The sequence below is a fragment of the Nannospalax galili genome, unplaced genomic scaffold, assembly GCF_000622305.1.
Source record: "Nannospalax galili isolate Female #2095 unplaced genomic scaffold, S.galili_v1.0 scaffold589, whole genome shotgun sequence".
Lineage (NCBI taxonomy): Eukaryota > Metazoa > Chordata > Mammalia > Rodentia > Spalacidae > Nannospalax > Nannospalax galili.
Window position 1 is genome coordinate 949,816 of NW_008360324.1, and position 10,041 is coordinate 959,856.

Below are 10,041 nucleotides of genomic sequence, written 5' to 3' on the forward strand. Positions count from 1 at the left end.
GGCAGCTACGTACCATCCTTAACTCCATTTCCAGGGGAATCCAAAGTCCTCTTCTGACCTCCGCTGCACCGCACAATACGGGTGCACTCACATACATAGAGGCAATACACTCATACACATAAAATAAAAATAATAAATAAAATATTAATACTACTACTAATTATTTCACTGGGTGAGTTGATGTGAATTCAGACACAGAAAATATCTCCAAGTCATAGTTCCTTACCTTCTTCTAAAAGGCATAATAACAGTGCTGTGTGGGATTGCTACAAGAATCAAGTGTGATAACACACGGAAAGTGCTTAGGCTTAATTCTTGCACATTATATGTGCAATGTAATTGTACTTAATTGTAATTGAAAGAAATGGCAATAGCATCTATTTAGCCAGGAGACAAGAAACTTGACTATCTAAAAATAGTCATCAGTCATCTTTTAGAGCAATTCAAACATTAAATGAACAATCTTTTTGCCTTATTATTTTATGTAAGCTACATTATCTTATGTATGGGAGAAAAGTTTAATAGGCCACTGAATGAAATACATAAGAATTTGCGCAGGAATATCTTGTCTGGAGGACAAAAAGTAGAGATGGGCTATCCTGCTGGCATTTTCTGACTCCAGATGGTAATTTTTCTGTAAGGGGTGGAGGGATGTGCTAAGAGAATATTCTATCCCCCCTGATACTCAGGATAGAATATTTTATTTTATTTTTAAATTTATTATTATTTTTATTTTATGTGTATGAATGTATTGCCTGCATGTGTGTGAGTGCACCTGTGTCGTTCCATGCCTATGGAGGTCAGAAGAGGGCGCCAGATCCCCTGGAACTAGAATTACGGATGGTTGTTAGCTGTCAGGTGGGTGCTGCAAGAGCAGTCAGTGCTCTTAACCACCGAGCCATCTCTCCAGCCCCAGGATAAAATATTTCGTAGGAATGACAATTGAATTTAGCCAAAAGGCCAAAAAGGTATAAGAATGTCAAAGGAAATAAACTATTTCACATCCTTCGTGTTCTGCACACTTAAAAAAAAAATTCCCACACAAATTATCTCATTTGGTGATTGCGACATCCACGTTGGTAGGCAGGCCACAGTACCAAAATCTCCCCCTACTGACCATGATTCCAGAAACAAGGGCCTTGACAAGTTTGCAGAGCCGGAACAAACACAGGCACCAGGTCTTCTGATGCCTATTTCTCCATCACACGCTCACTTAGATTTTTATGCAGCCACCGATTCAAGGAGCATTTGCCGACCTCCAGGATAAGAGTAAACTTGAACTTCAAGCCAGTCTCCATAACCCTTTACAAACTGTCAGGAAGAGAAAAGAGAAACCCGTCAGGTACACTGCTGAGAACGCAGGGTATGATCCTCGGTGCATAGACTACAATAGAGCGAGGGAAGGTCTGCATAACAGTTAGTGTGCGTCCAGGACTCCACTGTGCTGAGCAGAGGGCTGTCCGCGCGTGGACCGGACGCTGCGCGATCCGGGGATCGGCTAGCGCTCGGGCCGCCGCTCCTCCTTAACCCGCGCCGGGAGGCGGTGGCGGCGGCGGCGGGAGGGAGAGGGGGAGGGGCGCGGAGGCCGGGGAGGAGCCGGGGCCTGCAGCGGAGCCGAGCCGAGCCGGAGCCGAGCCCCGTTGCCACCGCCGTCTGTCCGTCCGTCCGTCCGTCCGTCTACGGGCTCCCGGGAGTCAGGAGTGGCGGCAGCCAGCCCCGGAGGTGGAGCGCGGGGAGACCCACGCGCGGAAGGGACCGGGACGCGCCTGGAGGGGCGCTGCCGCCCGGGAGCCGGTGACCCGAGTCGGGAGCGCGGCCTCTGGGACCACCCTGCTGCCCCTGCCGGTCGGGCGGGAGCTGGAGTGCGGGAACCCCACCCTCCGGGGCGCCCCGGCGGAGGAGGCGCAGGGATCAGCACCCTCTCGGTGTTGGACGGAGGACCCTCCCCACTCCCGGGAGGGCCAGAAGAGATCGCCGCGGGGGACGCGGCTCTCCTCCCCATGCTGGCTCTGGAGGAGACCCCCAGAAGTGGAAAAGGCTGTCCTCTCTGTAGGAACCTGAGTGAGACCGCCCCAGCCCGCCCGCACCCCCCAACACACTCCAAACAGACTTTGGAGCCTACGGAGTAGGCACCCTGCATCCCACCCAGGACTCACTCACTGGAGAGGCGTTCGCACACTCTGAAGCAAGGACGCTCCAGGGAACCACCAGGTGTCCGGTCCAGCTTTGCTGGAGAGTGCAAGACCTCTCCCCTCAACTTCCGGGCACCTAGACAGTGGACCCAGGCGGAGCCCCTCCGCTCACATCTCCAGCAGACAGAAAGAGCCCTCAGCCCCTGAAAAATCCAGTTTGGGGGGGAGGGGGACTCCCCCAAAGGGGAGGAGACAACTCCTGGTTGGGAGAGGCTCCTCCCCTCCTCCCTAGGGTAGCAGGCAGGGCGTGGGGGGTGTGCCACCTTCCCCAGGTAGGACCTCCATCTCCCCCTCCTTCGGCTCCTCTTCCTCAGGGGACTCAGGTCCCCACTCCGGCTTGGGAGGCCCCACCAGGCACTGGAAGAGACACCGAGGATGAGACCTGTCACCTGCATCTGAAGAGGGGAATCCCTGCAACCCCAAACTTCTGTACCAGGTGGTTTCCTCCCTTGGCTGGAGGAACCTTGGAGACAGGTTAGTGCTTTCTTGGGTCTTCTCTCTGTGGTTGTTAGGCACCAAGTAGGTGCTGAAATGGTGAATCTTGAAATTCTTTGCTGGGGAAAGCAGAGCGATAACTCAGTCCCCAGGGAAATGTGTTCTGAAGGAGCTTGGGCATCTGACCCCACATGTTGCTGCAGAGACTCAGACATTTGGGAGACTAAAGGAATGGGACTCATTTGGGGTCCCTAGAGAAGTGATGTTTCCATTTTGAGAGCCGAAGACAACAGGTACCTTTTCAGGATGCTATGACTATTGTGTTGTAAGGTGCTACACAACACAACCAGACTTCCATAGCACCCTCTGTCTTTGAACCCACCATAAAGTCATGGTGGCATCTTGTGTCCTGGTCTAGTCTAGGGGATGCCTACATCAGCTTCATGCCCACCAGTGGTATTCTCTCCAGCCCATTACAATGACTGCCTACCTGATTAGCAATCTTTCCCACCCACTCTCTCTTGGCTGTGGAGATGCCTCCTTTGCCATTCCTGCTACAGCTGGATGAACACCTCTCTGTGTAAACTCCAAAGGGAAAATGTGAATCCCATACATCCTCAAGTGAGAAGAGACTGTCCAGGGCAGTGCTCACTGGTGGCCTTCCTAAATTCTTGCTTTGCCCCGGTCCCCCACATACTCACTAACATTGGCTGCCAATGCCTCAGGAAAATCAGATCATAGTTTGGAAGAGAGGAGGGTGTTTCTTAGCTTCCCTTCCATCTTTATGAGTTGACCACCAGGCAATCTGACCTCTGAGGAGTTTATTAGAATTTCCTTCCAGAAGAACACTCGCCAGTTTGTTTCATCTTCTTCCTGCTGTCTTTCGTAGTTCTGGGTCCCGGGAACCTTGCATTGAAAATTTTCTTCATCACATAGGGAATTATCAAAATCCAGAATCTTTAGAAAAAACAGGAAGAAAAGTGCCAAGAAATTTTCCTGGCTGAGCCTGGGCAGTGTCTGAGGCAGAGCTCTGACTTTTTACCCGAGGTCACTAGCTGGGGGCCTGCTTTCCTTCCTTGTTATCATCTGTCTGGGCTTCCTCTCCTTGGGCTTTTGGTGTCCTCTTTGTATGGGTCACAGGTAGGCTGCAGAAGTCCCTGACTGTCCATTGGATCCTGGAAGATAGCTGTAGTGGTGGTATGTGAAACAGGGCTGTAGTCTACAGGTCTGATGTAGATAGAATGTTGTAGTATATTTCCGAGTCAAAATGAATGTGGCTCTGTGTCTGTTTTGAATATGAGCGTGGAGAAGGGTACATTTGTACTTTTCAGACTGTACTCTAGTCCCCTAGAATCATTTCTGCCAGGCCTGTAGGAGCAGGTGACCCCCTACAAGGACCTAGAGGAGGTGGGGGTGAGAATGACCAGGTAGGAGGAAAGTTTGGCCTCCCCTGGCCGGTGGCCAGCCTCATGACAGTTGTCATATGCAGCAGGGCATCCCCTTTTAGGTGGGGCCTGCTTCTTCTAGGACTGGTGGGAAAGCTTCATCACTGATAACTCTAGTCTTAAAAGGATGAGGATTACTGACTCTATGTCTACAGCTGCCTCTCCCACTTTTCAAAAGAGGTATCTCTGGTGTAACAGCAGTGTGCTTCTTACAAAGCACTTTACCAGATGTTGGAGTGCAACTTCCTAGTGGCTCAGAGCGAACTGTTCCATAACTGCTCCCGGTGCACCACTGCCGCACAGTAACTGGACAACTTGCCTTAACTCCTTCTTGCCTGTAAGGAATTAATGTGCGACTGGATTAATTGTGATTTGGAGTGTGCTGTTTTCCAGACAATGTCTTAAGATAGGGGATGGTATTTCCCCTATTCCTTTGTCCTTGGAGTTTTCTGATCTTTAGTGCTGGGATGATACAATCTCCAAAGGAAAAGTTTGACATTCTGACCTCCTGACAGACTTACTGCAGGCTTTGCAGCATGGTCACCACAGTTTTGTGGCTTTCAGTCTTGTCTCTCTGGTCTGTTATCATTTCTAATATTCTCCTTTTATTAAAAGGTGCTTGGTATTGAACTTTAGGCCACACATGCATGCTAAACACATATTTCACCATTGAACCATATTCACATATTTTTCCCCCATTCAAAAGTAAAGGTTCATTTACTAAGTACTTTAAAAATATTAACTTAAGTGGTACCTAGTAGACATTTAAATACATATATGCATCTCCCTCCACAACAACAGCAAAAATTAAGATAATCCTTGAAACAGACCTTGTAGGAATAGGTATCTTAATTATTTATTATTATTATTATTATTATTGTTCTTGTTATTATTAGTTGGTCTTTTTGAGACATGGTCTCCCTATAGTCCCAGCTGACCTGGAACTTACTATGTAGACTAGGTTGGCCTCGAACTCACAGAGATACACCTGCCTCTGCCTCCCAAGTGCTGGGATTAAAGGCGTGCGCTACCACGCCAAGCTTGGTATCTTTATTTTTAAAAATTTTAAACTGCTTGGTTTTTTTTTTGTTTTTTTTTTTTTTGAGGGACTGAGGGTGACTCACTGTGTAGCCCAGGTTGGCCTTGAATTCACTATGAAGCTCAGGCTGACTCAAATTCATGGCAATCCTCCTGTCTCAACTTCCTTGAGTGGTAAAATAATAGTAGTGAGTCACCATACAGCTTTTATTTTATTTTACAGAGAAGGAAATTAAGATACTGAGAAATTAAGTGACTTGCCTGAGGTTGCCCACCCAACAGCTGTTTGAGCCTTACTGATTATGAGGAACACTTCACCACTGCCCTATTAGTTTTGGCATTTTGCACAGCACAAGAAGTTATTACTCCTGGCTACCTGAGTTGGGTACCATACTGTGAACAATACCAGTCATTTGAATAAGGTGGGCAGTAACTGGTTCGGGTTCTTGTGGCTCTTACACATCTCCCCATTGGCTTTTCATTTCCCCAGAAGACTTTCTGTTTTCCTTTGCCTTTCCCCAGCACTGTAGTTGTCACGAGCTGTCCTGTGGATGTGATGGAGTCTGCCCTTTGGCTGCCTTTCTCAGGTTCTGTGGGTATTTCCTTTCAGCCTTCCAGCATGCAGAGAATGTGGCCTGACTCAGGTTCTGCCCAAGCCCAGTGGCACCAGGCCCACCTGGAGAGAGAGGTCTGGGTAACTAGGTTGGTTGGCATAAGAAATGGAACTACCTCTTGTTTGCTTTTCTAATAATAGCCCTGGACATTAGCCTCGTGCCATTATTTTGGGGAGTGTGGAATGTGTGGCAGCCACAAGCCCATTAGCCTCATCCCCTTCCCTCCAGGGATGAAGCCTTGGCAGGAGTTACAATTTCATCTCTTTTACTGAAGGGGGAAACTGAGGCAACAAGACTTCATTAGGGAGCAAGGGATGTTAGGGACACTTAGTGAGTCAGTGTCGGGGTTGGGAATAGGACAAGCAGCTCAGTCTGGGCTACCCTTTATGAATAGGGAGGTGAAGGGGGTAAGGAAGTGGGCCGGGTTAAAGGACGGGGTGCTAGGAACCAAGGAGAACCAGGCCCTGTGAGCTTTGTATAGTTTGTGTTAGAATGTATTCCAAGTGCTGAGGTTTGCATCTGGAAGGCTGTCAGGGAGGGTAGTAGAGAAAGGTTACTTCTAACTTCAGTGTCCTACTGTGCTGGGGCAAGGAAGCGAAGGGCCTAGGGCAGCTAGCAAGAGGCTGGGGAGTGTTTCCCTTTCAGGAATTCCTGGTGATTGGCATGTGCCAGATGGGTTCTATCAGGCCTCTAAGCACTTCAGATTCATCCTCATGCTCCTGTTCAGGATTGAGAGCCTTTCAGATAAAATAACAAGGGAAATTTTCAGGGATTAAAGCTATTTCCTGGATATCTTTTTAAAATTTTTTTTATTGCTTTTATATTACGTGTATGAGTGTGTTGCCTGTATGTATGTAAGTGTACCCATGTTGTGCAATGCCTGCAGAGGTCAGAAGAAGGCATTGGTTACCTTGGAACTGGAGTTATGGTAGGTTGTTAACCACCAGCTGTCCTGTGGATGTGATGGAGTCTGCCCTTTGGCTGCCTTTCTCAGGTTCTGTGGGTATTTCCTTTCAGCCTTCCAGCATGCAGAGAATGTGGCCTGACTCAGGTTCTGCCCAAGCCCAGTGGCACCAGGCCCACCTGGAGAGAGAGGTCTGGGTAACTAGGTTGGTTGGCATAAGAAATGGAACTACCTCTTGTTTGCTTTTCTAATAATAGCCCTGGACATTAGCCTCGTGCCATTATTTTGGGGAGTGTGGAATGTGTGGCAGCCACAAGCCCATTAGCCTCATCCCCTTCCCTCCAGGGATGAAGCCTTGGCAGGAGTTACAATTTCATCTCTTTTACTGAAGGGGGAAACTGAGGCAACAAGACTTCATTAGGGAGCAAGGGATGTTAGGGACACTTAGTGAGTCAGTGTCGGGGTTGGGAATAGGACAAGCAGCTCAGTCTGGGCTACCCTTTATGAATAGGGAGGTGAAGGGGGTAAGGAAGTGGGCCGGGTTAAAGGACGGGGTGCTAGGAACCAAGGAGAACCAGGCCCTGTGAGCTTTGTATAGTTTGTGTTAGAATGTATTCCAAGTGCTGAGGTTTGCATCTGGAAGGCTGTCAGGGAGGGTAGTAGAGAAAGGTTACTTCTAACTTCAGTGTCCTACTGTGCTGGGGCAAGGAAGCGAAGGGCCTAGGGCAGCTAGCAAGAGGCTGGGGAGTGTTTCCCTTTCAGGAATTCCTGGTGATTGGCATGTGCCAGATGGGTTCTATCAGGCCTCTAAGCACTTCAGATTCATCCTCATGCTCCTGTTCAGGATTGAGAGCCTTTCAGATAAAATAACAAGGGAAATTTTCAGGGATTAAAGCTATTTCCTGGATATCTTTTTAAAATTTTTTTTATTGCTTTTATATTACGTGTATGAGTGTGTTGCCTGTATGTATGTAAGTGTACCCATGTTGTGCAATGCCTGCAGAGGTCAGAGAAGGAGTCAGATACCTTGGAACTAGAGTTAGGGCTGATTATTAGCCTCCATGTGGGTGCTGGGGATTGAACTCAGGTCCTCTGCAAGATCAGTCAGTGCTCTTAACCTCTGAGCCATCTCTCCAACCCCTTTCCTGGATATCTTTAGCAGGATATAATAGGGACTAGGGAGTGTGGTGGGTCCTACCTGTAGAACTTGATACTTGAGAAACTGATGCAGGAGGATTGCTGGAGGCCAAGAGTTTGAGGACAGCCTGAACAACTCAGACCCAGAGATAGATAGATAGAGATAGAGATAGAGATAGATAGAGATAAAGAAATAGCGAAAAGAAACCAGGGAACGTGGTAACACATCTTTACAGACGTCTTTCTGGAGATGACCCAGGAGAACCTGGTCTTTGAGAACTTGCTCACTGGCTGTCACTGTCAGAGAACCCAACTAGGGGATAGGTACTGCTCAAGTTCCCAGTGGTAGACCAGAGGCTGAGGTGTTTTGATGTAGTTGAATGCTAGAAGGTGTGTGACTTTCTGGAATAATTAAGTGTCCCTATTTTCCAAGTTTCCGTGGTTTGGGGTAAGGTGTGGTAAAAAGATGAAAGGATGGTAATGGAGAGAGAGCTAAGGATAAAGGGGAACCTTTCTTGGTGCTTGTTCTAAACATGCACCCCTTTCATTTTGTCTGCTCACATAACTCTGGGGTTGCAGTTGCGTCTCTCGCTGCTTAGATCTTGGAGGCACAGAAAGTGTTCCTATCAGTCTTGGGGACTAGGTATGTTGTTTGGGAGCCCTGGGCCAGGTATATGGGCAGAATGTGTAGGTAGGACCAGGGGAAGAGGGGAGTGAATGAGAATTCTGACCTTTAGGGGAAAGGGCCAGTAGGAACAGTGATATTATAGTTTCAGATGGCAAAGTGAGAGCTGGAAAATTGTGCTGGGGTTAAGGGAGAGGGTAGGGGTCTTGTTTGGAACCAGGCTTGGACCTGCCAAGCCTTTGGCACTTTTCATTGTACCTGCTAATTGTATGGGTCTGTGCATCCTTGCTGGAGTCTGGTCTGGTCTTGTACCTTTCTGGCTGGCTGTAGACTGAGACATCACCCACAGAACAGGATTCTCACCGGGATTCTAAGTTCTGAGGCGTAGCCCTGGCAGAGCACTGTCCTGGTGGGACTGAGGAAGAAATGCTGGCTGGAATCTGGCAGCTGTGCAGGCACAGACCTGTTAGGCAGCCAGTGCTTAGGGGGATGCTGGCATCAGCTCTACGGGAGTGCCAAGAGGCTACCTAGTGGGTCCTGTCAGCCTTTCTAGACCCTGCAACACAGATGCCATCCCTCGCCCTTCATCTTCCCCGACCGAGATGCCACTAGCTACACCTCTCTGGCGGCGAGAGCCCAGGCGGTGTGGTTGGCAGTAGGGGCGCGCAAACATCAGGCGTGGGCGGTCTGGCAGCTCTAGGAGTTTGCATGGAGGTGCAGCCAGCCTGCGTGCCTGGCTGGGAAGGAAGGAGGGAGGAGGAGGGCGGGGAAGGGGAGCCAGCTCCTAGCCCCACGTGGCTATTTTTAGCCAGGCTATCTGATTGTTACCGGTGTGCACACAGCTGGGTGTCTCCCTGGTTTAGTGAAGCCTACCAGGCCTGGGAGGTGGGAGGTCCTTGTTTGGTGACTTCTTCCTGGTGCTGGTGTCTGTGGGCGGGAGCCGGCAAGGGGTAGCTTTAAAGGTGTGAGGGCAGCTGTGACCAAAGGATCTGTTTCTTCTGTGTGTGACCTTGCGCTCCTTTGGTAATGTATTGTGTATTTAATTGTGGTGTCTGGATGTTTTCTTCTGTTCACGTGCTGGTCTTTTATCTCGTTGCTGGTTGTCATAATTTGGTTATTTATTATTTATTGTGATGCTGGAGCCTGAATCCAGGGTCCCATGCATGTTAGGCAAGTACTCTACCACTGAGCTACATCTGCAGCCTCTCTTTTTCCTTTCTGTTGGGAGAGAAGGTCTCACTAAGTTGCTCAGGCTGCCTCTGAACTCACTATGCAGCCCAAACATGCCCTGAACTTGCGATTCTTTTGCCTCAGCCTCCTGAGTAGCTGGGCTTTCAGACCAAGCTCAGTTGTTATGATTTACACTTGGGATATGTCTAATATGCCTCCTAAGCACATGTATGTTTGGTAAGAGGCATTATGTGTCATATGAAGCATCTTTAGAATCATTGGCGTGTGCTTTGTTACTGTGTACTTGTGTTTTTTTTTTTAACATGTGCACTATTGCTGTACTTGTGAATATTGTATGTAATTATACAAGTGTCATGTATTTGGAGACCAGACTTGGGCAAAGTTTATCTAAGTGTTTTTGTTGTTGTTGTTGTTTTATTGTGTGTGTGTGTGTGTGTGTGTGTGTGTGTGTGTGTGTGTG

At 48.6% G+C, this 10,041-nt stretch overlaps 1 protein-coding gene across 1 annotated transcript in view; it reads left to right on the forward strand.

Moving 5' to 3' along the window:
- Window positions 1–1,674: 1,674 nt before the first annotated feature.
- The window catches only part of Foxj2 (forkhead box J2), a 26,553-nt gene continuing 18,186 nt past the window's right edge, over window positions 1,675–10,041 (forward strand). Inside the window, exon 1 of the mRNA XM_008825332.3 lies at window positions 1,675–2,666. The gene's annotated coding sequence lies outside the window, so the exon portion shown is untranslated. The remainder of the gene's footprint in view (window positions 2,667–10,041) is intronic.